At 41.4% G+C, this 12,495-nt stretch overlaps 1 protein-coding gene across 2 annotated transcripts in view; it reads right to left on the reverse strand.

Annotated features, from left to right (window-relative positions):
• Positions 1-12,495, reverse strand: part of lrp4 (low density lipoprotein receptor-related protein 4) — a 353,204-nt gene that overhangs the window by 146,662 nt on the left and 194,047 nt on the right. The gene's annotated exons all lie outside the window — the stretch shown is intronic.

Below are 12,495 nucleotides of genomic sequence, written 5' to 3' on the forward strand. Positions count from 1 at the left end.
ACACAGCAAAATAGGAGATTCACACGTCCACACTTGAATTTGTCCAAAACCAAAATTTCACACTCGAATGCCCGGTTTTTACAGAGTTGCGTATAGATATTCTGCAAACCCACAGACTGACTCCAGTAATCCTGTACAGTGCTCGCACTCCTAATCACAGAGAAAAACATCCTTAGTTCTGCCCGACTGCACACGTTCTCTTTGACCAAGCAATGCAGTGTGTGTGTGTGAAGTTGATTATAATGTCTACTTAATTTCCACATGAAGACATTAAAAAGAAAATACAAGATACATTTTTTTGGGGGGGATTTCCAGTGGGTTAGCCGATTACATACACCTGGATGAACACTTCTTTAAAGTGTAGGTGACAAAAAAAAAGTGCAAACAAATAATCACTAAAAATGATGAAATGTCGATATTTTAAAAAATCCTGAATAATAAAAGTTGATGATAAGTGATGAGGTGAAGGATAAGCTACAGCTGTCTGAAGCCTGCGCTCTATTTCAATGTCAGTGTCAAATTTAGCACATTTAATACTTAAAAACTGCCCAAAGTGCTGCACACACCCAAAAAAATAATAATAGTAATAATGAAAAACACAACATGAACAAAATGGCTAAAATGATAATCATAACCAAATCAGGAATCGGCTAGCTTGAGTCGAAAGCCAGAGCAAACAAATGAGTTTTTAACCAAGACTTGAAGATGTTTAAAGACGGGGCCATACGAACATTCAAAGGAAGCCCGTTCCAGAGTCTCGGAGCCGCCACGGAAAATGCACGGTCTCCCCTGGTTTTCAGCCGAAATCGCGGCACTTCCAGAGTCAGTTGATTGATCCGATCTCATATTTCGACCTGGAGCATGAACCGACAGAAGCTCGGAGAGGTAGGAGGGAGCCAATCCATTTAAACATTTAAAAACCAACAACAACAACAACTTAAAATTAATCCTGTAACTGACTGGAAGCCAGTGCAGAGAGGCCAGTACAGGACATTACATTTCAGCCCCCAGCCGCAGCCATATTGTTGCTACATCATCACCAGAATGGGAACTGCTGAACCAATTGCAAACAGTGGCGGTTGAGCTGTTTTTGGACGATTTTTTTTCCGTAGTGTGGAGCGTTTTTTTTTTTTTTTTTTTTTTTTCTCAGTCTGAAGGTTTTTCTGGAGGGGGGGGGGGGGGATACTAGAACGGAATTTAACCAGCTTCACAAGAACATTTATTGGCTATGCCAATTTATAAATAATGGTGAATGGAATACATTCCCACAACAGTTTTCCATCTGATGTGGACGCTCAAAGTATTATACATTGATGCTTCTCACACACACATACACACACGCACACACTGTCTAATTGTCTCATGACAGCATGCAAAGGGAGAAAAACAAAATGCTATATGGATACGGGCCCTGATGCAACTCCAGATGTAGACGGCAAACAGGGCGTGAGTGGTCTTCACGAGCACACTAGCACTGTGCCAAACAGGTTTATGACACCTTTAATAGTCGCAGGTGCTTCATGAATAGGTGATGTTATGATCTGAGAAAAGAGCGCATTATTCCTGAAAATCCAGTTTCACACCAGACCTGATCTGGGACTAAACCTCAGCATCAACACTTGTTCGTATCCTACAGGAGGGTTTCCTGTCCGTCTGGTGTCCGCTCATTCAGACCCTGAGCTTGATGTGAACCCAGACAGCCTCCTGTGTCCCACAGTCTCACCCAGCGCTGCACATTCCTCCTTAGCTTCATATCCGCTGTGAGTGCAGCTCCTAGCTATCTAAGCAGAGCCCCAAATGACTGGCCTTTTGTCATCTGCAGACAGAGCTAATTTAATTACAGGCCAGGGAGGAGTAGAGGGCGCACCAAGTCCCTCCAGCGCACCATCATTTGCGCACACTCGTCTGTCAATACTACACATGAAACAGTGAGTGAGAACCTCAGACTTTATGAAAAATGTATGACGTCACACGGTTCGTTAAGTAGCGGCGCAGACAGACAGCGGAGTCCGTGCTCAGTGAATTAAGTTTATGTGGTGCTGGTCTCCAGAGAGCGCAAAGCTCCACTGACCCACATAACCCTGCATGGATATTACATTATTCAGTGGAACACAAAAGGAAGGCATTCTAAGAGAGAAACAAAGAGAGGATGCTTCACCCTCTGCTTCTTCTTATTCTTGTGAAGTTCACCTCAATTACACCAACCAGACTGGTAGCTAGAAACAAGAGATGTAACCTCATTGTCCACAAATGCATTGTGTTCACGATCCATCGGCCACTGCATTAGGTACACCTGTTCAACTGCTCATTAAAGCAAACATCCAATCAGCCAGTTATGTGGCAGCAAATGAAGGCATGTAGGTGTGTAGACTCAGTCAAAAGGATGGGCTGAAATTCAAACCAAGCATCAGAACGGCTACGGAATGTAGTTTAAGGGACTTTGAATATTGGATGGTTGTTGGTGGTTGGAGTTTTTCAGAAACGGCTGACCTGGTGGAATTTTCACACAAAACCATCTCTGGGGTCGACAGAGAGAAGAAAGATTCCATTGAGTGGTGGGACTCGTTTAGAGGTCAGTGAAGAAAGCCTAGATTGGTTCTACCTGACAGAAACAGACCAGCAATTCAAACAAGTGGCCACTCAGGGCCTGGTCACACGGCGATAACTTGAACGAAGGAAAAAAAAAGTCACAAATCATAGAGAAAAAGGGGACGAATGAGCCAGCACTTCTCCCATCACCGAAAAGCCAGCAAGTCCAGAGCGTATAAAAGAATGAGACAAAACTGAAACTAACGAAAGAAAAATGAAATGAACGGCAACCTTGACGTTTTAAACAAAATCAAAATGAAACATTCATGATGATGTGACTTGACAGCAGGTATGAGACTGAGTGCCAGTCTGTGATCATTTCTGCAGCCAGCCTGTGCTGTCCACAGCACCTGCAGCAGTGGGATCTGGTTGTCTTGACAACAGGTTTGTCTTCACAACAACTTGTGTGCACATGTACTTTCCAGCCACAAACGTGCTGGAACATGCGTAAATAGTTAAAGTAGTTCATAAAACGTTCTTGCCGCTATTGTTTCTGTATGACGGCGTTATTTTTCATCCAACACATAGATGAATCACGTTCAGCTTGCTGGATCTTTAGTGACTGATCCGTTCAGATATCGTCAACGTTTGTGCAAGACGCCAGACTTGGGAGGTTGGACAAAGTTGGACGACAATCAAATGTAACGCTGACGGCACGGGAACTATGCAAACGATGAGGAACCGTTAAGACAGAAAGCAAAACAGAATACAGACGAACTGAAGTTGTCGCCAGGAACTGTTCACATTTTTCAACAGTTTGACGATGTGCCAGCTACAGGAACAAAGCTGGATGATGGTTAAACGATGTCTCTGAAAGTCCAAATTTCTTGGTTCATTTTGGCTTCGGTGTCCTTCGTTAGTGCCGTGTGACCGTCGCTTAAGAGCCTGCAATTACCAACAAAACCTCACAAACAACTCATTAAGCCTGCATATCTTTATTTTATATGATGTCATAAAGCATGCTAAAAGATACAAACATGGCCCAAAATAGGAGGTTCACTGGACCTCACCAGCATTTGTCAGAACTACTGTTGTGAATCAGAGCTGTCATCCTCACTTGGGTGCTCAGTGTTTTTTGTTCGTCCCCCCCGAGTGAGTTATTGTGCCCGAGTCTGGATATAGCATGAATTGTCTGATGTGTCATATTGCGGCACATGAAATGTCTGAAATCAATACCAAATATAAACCTACAATCTGTCACATGTTTTACCTCCAAACATGGGCTGGGTCAGGAGCCCAAGTCAGAGGCAACCTTTTCTCCTTTCTGCACCTCCTTTCAAATGTTTTAGAATATATAAATGTACGGATATGACCATCAGCTGTTCCTTCAGTATAATCTAGATGCCACAGATTTCAGAGTGGTTGAAGCGTGCTCGGTAAAAGTGCAGAGCAGAAAATGGCTTCTTTGACCCGACGGCACTCATGTGACCTTCTCCACTTACGGAAATGGTTTTTAAAAGTCTTATGTTTTCCATGTCTGTAACCCATTTCTGAGTCAGAAAGTCCAGTAAAAGGTGTTAATTATTTAATATTGCCGGTATGATATTAAAGTGGCTGCAGATCACTGTGTGATGCATGCTGCACTCATGAATGATCCAGAACGCCACATGTTTGGTTTCTCAGATATTCTAATGTGGCTACAGTTCATGCATCCTTGAACCACATCAGAGCCTCCATTGGTGGTACAGCCCCACTGAAGATGGTGGGAGAGCTGAGGTGGTACTACTCAGAGGACCAGCTCTGAATGTGCAACACACATCCAACATTGAAACAGATGGAACAAACAACATTTGTGACTGCTGTCAGCTGGGACGTCATAAGGATTTTTTGAAAAACAACATGTGAAATTTCAGGTACGTTTTATCAGAAGGGTTTATCAAAAGGCCTACATTTTATCTGGTTTCTTGTGATAAAGTCCTGTTTCACTCCACCAACAAGATGTGAAACAACACACAAAATCTGCACAATGCACAGTTTCTCTTATCATGGCATCTTGGTGGCTTCCCTCACTGGTCCGTTTCTTGCATGGTCAATCAGTTTTAACCCTGCTCCAGGAAAACTGATCACACAGTACAATACTTTTTGTATGTCTTAAAGCTACATACAGTATGTTGGATTTACTGTGATCTGGTGGTGAGGCTGCAGACTGCATTATGCCATTGCCAGTCACAATAGTGTTTCCCCTTCAGGTTTTTGCTTCTTTGGTGATAGCGATTCGTGCTCCCTGCTTCCTCTTGTGATAACCAATATGTATAATCCTCCATTCATAAAAATGAGGGTTCTTAATGTTGTTCGCTTGCACTCACAACCAGTAGACAATGTAGACTGCCAGCACTGCAAAATGTGAAAAATGGAGTAAGCATCTTTTTTAGGGAAACTAAGTAAGTAAGTAAACCAAGTTTATTTATATAGCCCCTTTTAAGATAAAATCACAAAGTGCGTCACATAAAAACAAAGACATTTAAAACAGCAAATACATAAAACAGATTAAACTAGGTAAACGCCAGCCTATACAAATACGTCTTGCTTGTCAAATACGGATCTAGTAGCTCGGCAATATAGGGTGTCACTTCACCGTGTAGTGCTCTAAATGTCAGGACCAAAATTTTAAACTGATGTCTAAAATGAATGGGGAGCCAGTGCAAAGAATCGGCGTTACATGTGACCTCTTTGATAACCCTGTAACAAGTCTTGCAGCTGCATTCTGAACCATTTGTAAGTGGTCCACGGAGGACTTGCTAAGGCTAAAAAACAGCGAGTTACAATAATCCAGACATGAGGAGACAAATGCACAAATGATCATCTCCATCTCTGCCCTAGACACAATCCTGTACAGACGGACAGTGCTTCAATCTACGATTCATGGATTCATTGTTTATTTCGCTTTATCCTAAAATTTCCCTGCTAAAACCCTGAAGAGCAAATGTCTGTGAGTAATATTTCATATTTTTATGCTAAACCAACCTGTTATGGTCTTCTGAAACAGTTGATAGATGTATTTTATAACTTAAAAACGGGACAGATGCTAATGCGTTAGCATGTCTATGGCGTTTTCAATGTTAAAGTTAGCATTAAGCTGTTCGTATCAGCATGTTTGTGTTGATTTGTTTTCTGTATAATTAATGGCTCAGCGTTCGTTGTCGTAAAAGAGTCAAATTGTAATTTTTTAAATTTGTTTTTATACATATATTGATAATAATAGGAACAACAATAATAGTCTACATAATAGACAATAATAGTCAATAATAATAGACTAATGTTAAAATACAATTTTAGAGAATGAGACAAAAAGAACCTAATGAATCAAAACAGAAATGATAAAACCAAGTAACATTGAAAATAAATAAATACATATAGAAATAAATAACTGTTTCCTGTGAACACCTAGTGAGTAGCCTACTCGCGTTTAGGTTTCAAAACCTACTTCCTGAAGTGTTTTGTGTGATGTGCAAAATTTTCAGTATTTTGACTAACGCTACCAGTCATTTACGAGCCTAGATAAACTTTGTTTTATATATATATATATATATATATAAATCAGTCCGTTTTTGATTATTAACATTTACTCTTACTTTCAATACTTGAGTACATTTGGTTGTACATTACTTTTCATACTTAAATACAATAAATACTAGATACTTTGAGACTTTTACTTGAGTAGCATTTCAATCGGTGACTTGAACTTCTACCAAAGTCATTTTTTAACGAGTATCTGTACTTTTACTTAAGTGTGATTTTCCAGTACTTCATACAACACTGCTGAATAGGTGTCTTATTAATGCATGTTGGTGCGTGATATTCGTGATTTTTGTGGAGCATGTTTTTGGCTGTCAAAAAATCTTCCACGAATGTCACGCACACCCTCATTTTGCCTCATGTTGTGGAGGTCACAACTGAGCGTGTTGATCCGTCTTGATTAGTGGTGATCCTTAATAGAGCGTGACAGCATTCTTCTCTGACATGCGCACATTTAAACCCTGCTGCACAGAATTCAGTTTCATTGATGCAGTATGCTGAAGGACAGTGACCCCAAGTTGGCTAAAAGTTTCGTTCCAATGCTCCTCAGCATGGTGCTCCACCTGCTGCAAGTGCCTGATGTTTGGGAAAACGAGCAAGACGAGAGCCGCATGAAGCCACACATTTGGCTCTCTCAGTCTCCTCCTCCTCTCTGTGCCACTCCATAGCACAGAGTTCTTCTGCTGTGGATTTTGAGGAGCAAACTGGAGCGATCTGAACTGTTCAGCAACTGACGTTTGGATGAATATGGGGGTGTGTGTGGAGACAATTCACCCCATTCACAACGTGACAGAGCTTAACGACGCGCTGTTACGCGCAATGGCGTGCGACAACGCGGAACATTATTCTTGGCCATGCATAATGGTTCCTGATAATTCTCCAGCAACATGTGCCATTAATCGTAATGCCTGATAATGGTAACAGGTTGCAGAAGGTCCTGAGGAGACCTGATGCCTCTATCTCAAATCATCACATTCGTGATCAGCGGCCAAGAAAAAACAAGATTGCATCAGGCGGGTAACAAACGCATTTAAATTGAATAATATATGACATGTATATAAACACTACAAAACTAAGCAATTTTGGAGAAACTAGTCACTGACGTCACAGTGCAGCTCTACTCTAACTGGCTGTCACACCCACCACTCAAAAACAAAACTGAACAGAATGAAACAGAATGTAACTTTTTAGCCTCTTAAAATAGGTCAAGGTTAGCCATCTTTGAACGTATCCAAGGTCTGTGTCCCAAGAATGTTCCCTGTGAATTTGAAGACTCTGGCAGTAATAGGACTGGACTTATGCTGAGCACAGACAGACAGACACAAAGCCTTCGCAATACCCGATGGCCATATTTAATGGCCATCAGTAATAAATCTTGTTTACATGTTGAATACAGTCTGTGTACTGCACGCTAGCAGTGTGATAAACATGCATAGTGTGTGTGAGTGAAGCCACTGACTGTGTGAGCGTCAATGACAAACATTAAGTTCTGGGCCTGGCTCGGTAAACTTCGGCTGTCTTTGGCCAAAGCATACTCGCCACTCACCACCTAGTGGATTTGCTGCTTCTTGCATCAGCTGTACTGCCGTCAATGAAATTCACCAAGCGGGCCGGGATGATAAACTGTTTTTTTTTTTTCATGTGGCCTTATGTACGGCCTGCCAAGGGTACACTGAGAAAATACTTCTTCAAATAAGAACAGAACAAAAACTACATTCACCTGAAGTATTTAAAAGAATAAGATTATCACAAATTATTATGACAGCAGGTGAAACCGGCCTGTGGTTCATCTACTAGAGTTTTAAATCAAACCACTTTCTCTCAGAATGTGATATTTTGTCTTGTTAAATTAAATGTGTTTCAGGACGAGCAGAAAAATATTGACTCCTGTGAAGCATTTTGCAACCACTGGCTTTTGAAAACTGTTTTCTTGCTTTGCCCTAATAAGTTTTCTCAAATTCTGTGTTTGGTAGAACTTCGAGAAATGTGTTCACAGACAGAGTCAAAAGCACATCCTTGGTGGAGGCAATAAAATGAGCCGCTTTGGGTTCAGTATTTGCCAGAACTGTTGCCTTTAGCAGGAAGTCAACAAAAAACAAAGACTGAGCAAATTCAGGACAATTAAGAACATGTACGCCTGCCCGTTTTCTGTCAACTGAAGCACTTCTGCGAGGCATCGACTGAGCATCAGCACATTTCAACCAAGGGGCTGAGAAACACCCTGCTCCTCAACATTTCAATAAATAATTCAGCTCATCCGAGGAGGCAGGCGGCGCAACATTAACGCGATCCATCAGTGCGGCGCACGCTCAACAGTCACACGCTGCCTTCAAAGGACTGTTTGGTTCAGGTGGAGTGGGCGGGGCTTGTACCTGCTATCAGGTGGATCAGCAGGGAGCATCATCCTGGGGCAGGTCGATGAGGTGTGTGGGCACTTTCATCTCTTATCACATAGATCCAACAGAGTTCAGCTCACTGCCACTGCATTCCTCAGAGGCAGACCCCCCCCCCCAAACACACACACCCGATGGAAGTGCACAGAGCGCGCTATGCACAGAGAAGGGGTCAGAGTCAGAATCAAAAATCAACTGGAATTTGATGTTGGGTTTCTTTTGTTTGTGTGCAGCTGTAGAACTCCACAAATCAAACAATTATACCAGTTTTCATGAAAATTATTGCAGCCTTCACATGAAAATGACTTTAAAGTACATCAGTAACAGTAATGATCAACAGTCGAACTACGTAAAATGCGCTCAGTGCAGGAAAGCACAGAACTGTGGTCCATCTGTCACGCATGGAGACATTTTATTCTTGATGAAACAAGCACAATTTTAACAGTTAACTCATTAAACATGCCCCATGAATATTTTTTCCCTTGTCCACAAGGACAAAGCAGTCTGTCTGGAAACCTTTTTTTTTTTTTTTTTTTTTTTAAACAAAGCCTGCAGGAGGCTGGTTTTGAGACAGCAGCACAAATGAAGAAAGCACCTTTACTGACAGGAGTCTTAGTTTTTGTCAGTAGCAAGCCAAAATTTTTAAAGGTAATTTTGATATTTCCCACCAATGGCGATTTACAAGCAAACTCAGCTTGACACATAATGCATTCATTTGGCATGTGTGACATGGTGAGGGTGGCGTTGGTGTTCAAATTTCGTATGAGAAAGCAGTTTGTCTCACACACACACACACACATGAAACAAATTTGCGTTGAGCCCTGATCTGTTCGCTGGTAAAATTTCTGAATTTATTGAGGTCAATGGTCCTGACAAGCAGATACTTGGTTCATTGGGCTCAAGACTGCACAGCAAAGAGACAACAGACACTTTGTCCTCAACTTCTTACATTTTTAAAAGATGCTGTCCATTTTTACATCCAGGAGTGTGCTCAATGTGTAGCAACTGGAGCACGAGGCTGCTATTAACAGGTTACATTCATGACTGGTTACACTGATGAGAGATCGGTATCAATTTAACCAGTTAACGCTTAGCCTAGGCTTGTGTGTCATACATCACACTGACAAAGTGAGGAACCTTTGGGTAATTTTTGATCCTACATTGTCCTTTGACCTCCACATTAGGAATACAACCCCTGGCAAAAATGATGGAATCACCGGCCTCGGAGAATGTTCATTCAGTTGTTTAATTTTGTAGAAAAAAAGCATATCACAGACATGACACAAAACTAAAGTCATTTCAAATGGCAACTTTTGGCTATAAGAAACACTATAAGAAATCAAGAAAAAAAGATTGTGGCAGTCAGTAACGGTTACTTTTTTAGACCAAGCAGAGGACAAAAATATGGACTCACTCAATTCTGAGGAAAAAATTATGGAATCACCCTGTAAATTTTCATCCCCAAAACTAACACCTGCATCATATCAGATCTGCTCATTAGTCTGCATCTAAAAAGGAGTGATCACACCTTGGAGAGCTGTTGCACCAAGTGGACTGACATGAATCATGGCTCCAACACGAGAGATGTCAATTGAAACAAAGGAGAGGATTATCAAACTCTTAAAAGAGAGTAAATCATCACGCAATGTTGCAAAAGATGTTGGTTGTTCACAGTCAGCTGTGTCTAAACTCTGGACCAAATACAAACAACATGGGAAGGTTGTTAAAGGCAAACATACTGGTAGACCAAGGAAGACATCAAAGCGTCAAGACAGAAAACTTAAAGCAATATGTCTCAAAAATCGAAAAATGTACAACAAAACGAATGGGAGGAAACTGGAGTCAACGTCTGTGACCGAACTGTAAGAAACCGCCTAAAGGAAATGGGATTTACATACAGAAAAGCTAAACGAAAGGCATCATTAACACCTAAACAGAAAAAAACAAGGTTACAATGGGCTAAGGAAAAGCAATTGTGGACTGTGGATGACTGGATGAAAGTCATATTCAGTGATGAATCTCGAATCTGCATTGGGCAAGGTGATGATGCTGAAACTTTTGTTTGGTGCCGTTCCAATGAGATTTATAAAGATGACTGCCTGAAGAGAACATGTAAATTTCCACAGTCATTGATGATATGGGGCTGCATGTCAGGTAAAGGCACTGGGGAGATGGCTGTCATTACATCATCAATAAATGCACAAGTTTATGTTGATATTTTGGACAATTGAAAGGATGTTTGGAGATGATGAAATCATTTTTCAAGATGATAATGCATCTTGCCATAGAGCAAAAACTGCAAAAACATTCCTTGCAAAAAGACACATAGGGTCAATGTCATGGCATAGGGTCAATGTCAATGAGCAGATCTGATTTGATGCAGGTGTTAATTTGGGGGATGAAAATTTACAGGGTGATTCCATAATTTTTTCCTCAGAATTGAGTGATTCCATATTTTTTTCCTCTGCTTGGTCTAAAAAAGTAACCGTTACTGACTGCCACAATCTTTTTTCTTGATTTCTTATAGTGTTTCTTAAAGCCAGAAAGTTGCCATTTGAAATGACTTTAGTTTTGTGTCATGTCTGTGATCTGCTTTTTTTCTACAAAATTAAACAACTGAATGAACATCCTCCGAGGCCGGTGATTCCATAATTTTTGCCAGGGGTTGTATTACTAGGACTGCTTTCTTCCACCTGCGAAATATAGCGAAGATTCGTCCCATCCTGTCTATGGCTGATGCTGAGACCCTGATCCATGCATTTATCTCTTCTAGACTGGAGTACTGCAATGTTCTATTTTCTGGTTTACCGCAGTCTAGTATTAGGGCTCTCCAATTAGTTCAAAATGCTGCAGCCAGACTTTTGACACGAAGCAGAAAGTTCAACCACATTACACCCATTTTAGCATCCCTTCACTGGCTTCCTGTCCCAATGAGATCAGATTTTAAGGTTCTGCTACTAGTCTATAAAATTGTTCACTGATTGGCACCTCCCTACATAGCTGATAGAATTAAACCTTACGTACCGGCCCGGGCTTTGCGTTCTCAGGGTGCAGGATTACTTTGTGTCCCTAGGGTGAATAAGAAGCCTGCAGGTCACAGAGCTTTCTCTTATCGTGCCCCTGTTCTTTGGAATGATGTCCCTGTGTCAATTAAACAGTCAGATTCTGTAGAGATTTTCAAGTCCAGACTTAAGACTCACTTATTTTCCCTTTCATATGTCTAGCATACTGGTATAGTTTTGTTTACGCTTTTTACTCTTAATTCATTTTATTAGGAAACGGAGCGTACCACGGCCTCAACTTTACCTAAATTCTGGGTCTTTTAGTGAAGCTTAGGACTAGTGGCTGGCGATCACCTTAGTATTTCTTGTTTTTTTCTTGTTGTTTAATGCTGGCAAATTATATAGTATTTCTTGTCTTTCTGATGCCTGACTGTTTTTTCTCTCTGTTTAAGGTGCAGCTCCATCCAGAGATGGGAGTTGGATTTGTGCTGGAGACCCCCCTGCCCTGTGCACCAACAGCATTTCCTGTATATCTGTTTTGTGAATTGTTCTGTAATTTATGTCTGTAGCATGGCCCAAGCAGAGGGTCACCCCTTTGAGTCTGGTCTGCTTGAGGTTTCTTCCTCACAGGGAGTTTTTCCTTACCACTGTTTTTCTGGGGGTTGGTAAGGTTAGACCTTACTTGTGTGAAGTGCCTTGAGGCACTTCACACAAGGACATTTACAAAGCAACACCTGCTGCTTCCTAGTGAGTGTTCCATCAACGTCGTCTTTGTTCTCTTACATTTTATTATGGATTTGGACTTTCTGAACAACCTGGTGCTTTCCAGCCTGTCACACAGACTGCACGTGCGTGGAGTGTAAGTGTAAGGAGAGCAAGTGATGGGACGAGTGTTTTGAACATCACCAAAATACACTCCACAGCCTGGCAAGTGCCAGGAACCATGTGGCCGTTGCGTGATGTATTTGTGGCGGATAGTGGCGCCTCTAAATGCC

Source organism: Thalassophryne amazonica, chromosome 2 (assembly GCF_902500255.1).
Source record: "Thalassophryne amazonica chromosome 2, fThaAma1.1, whole genome shotgun sequence".
In the NCBI taxonomy this organism is placed as follows: Eukaryota; Metazoa; Chordata; class Actinopteri; order Batrachoidiformes; family Batrachoididae; genus Thalassophryne; species Thalassophryne amazonica.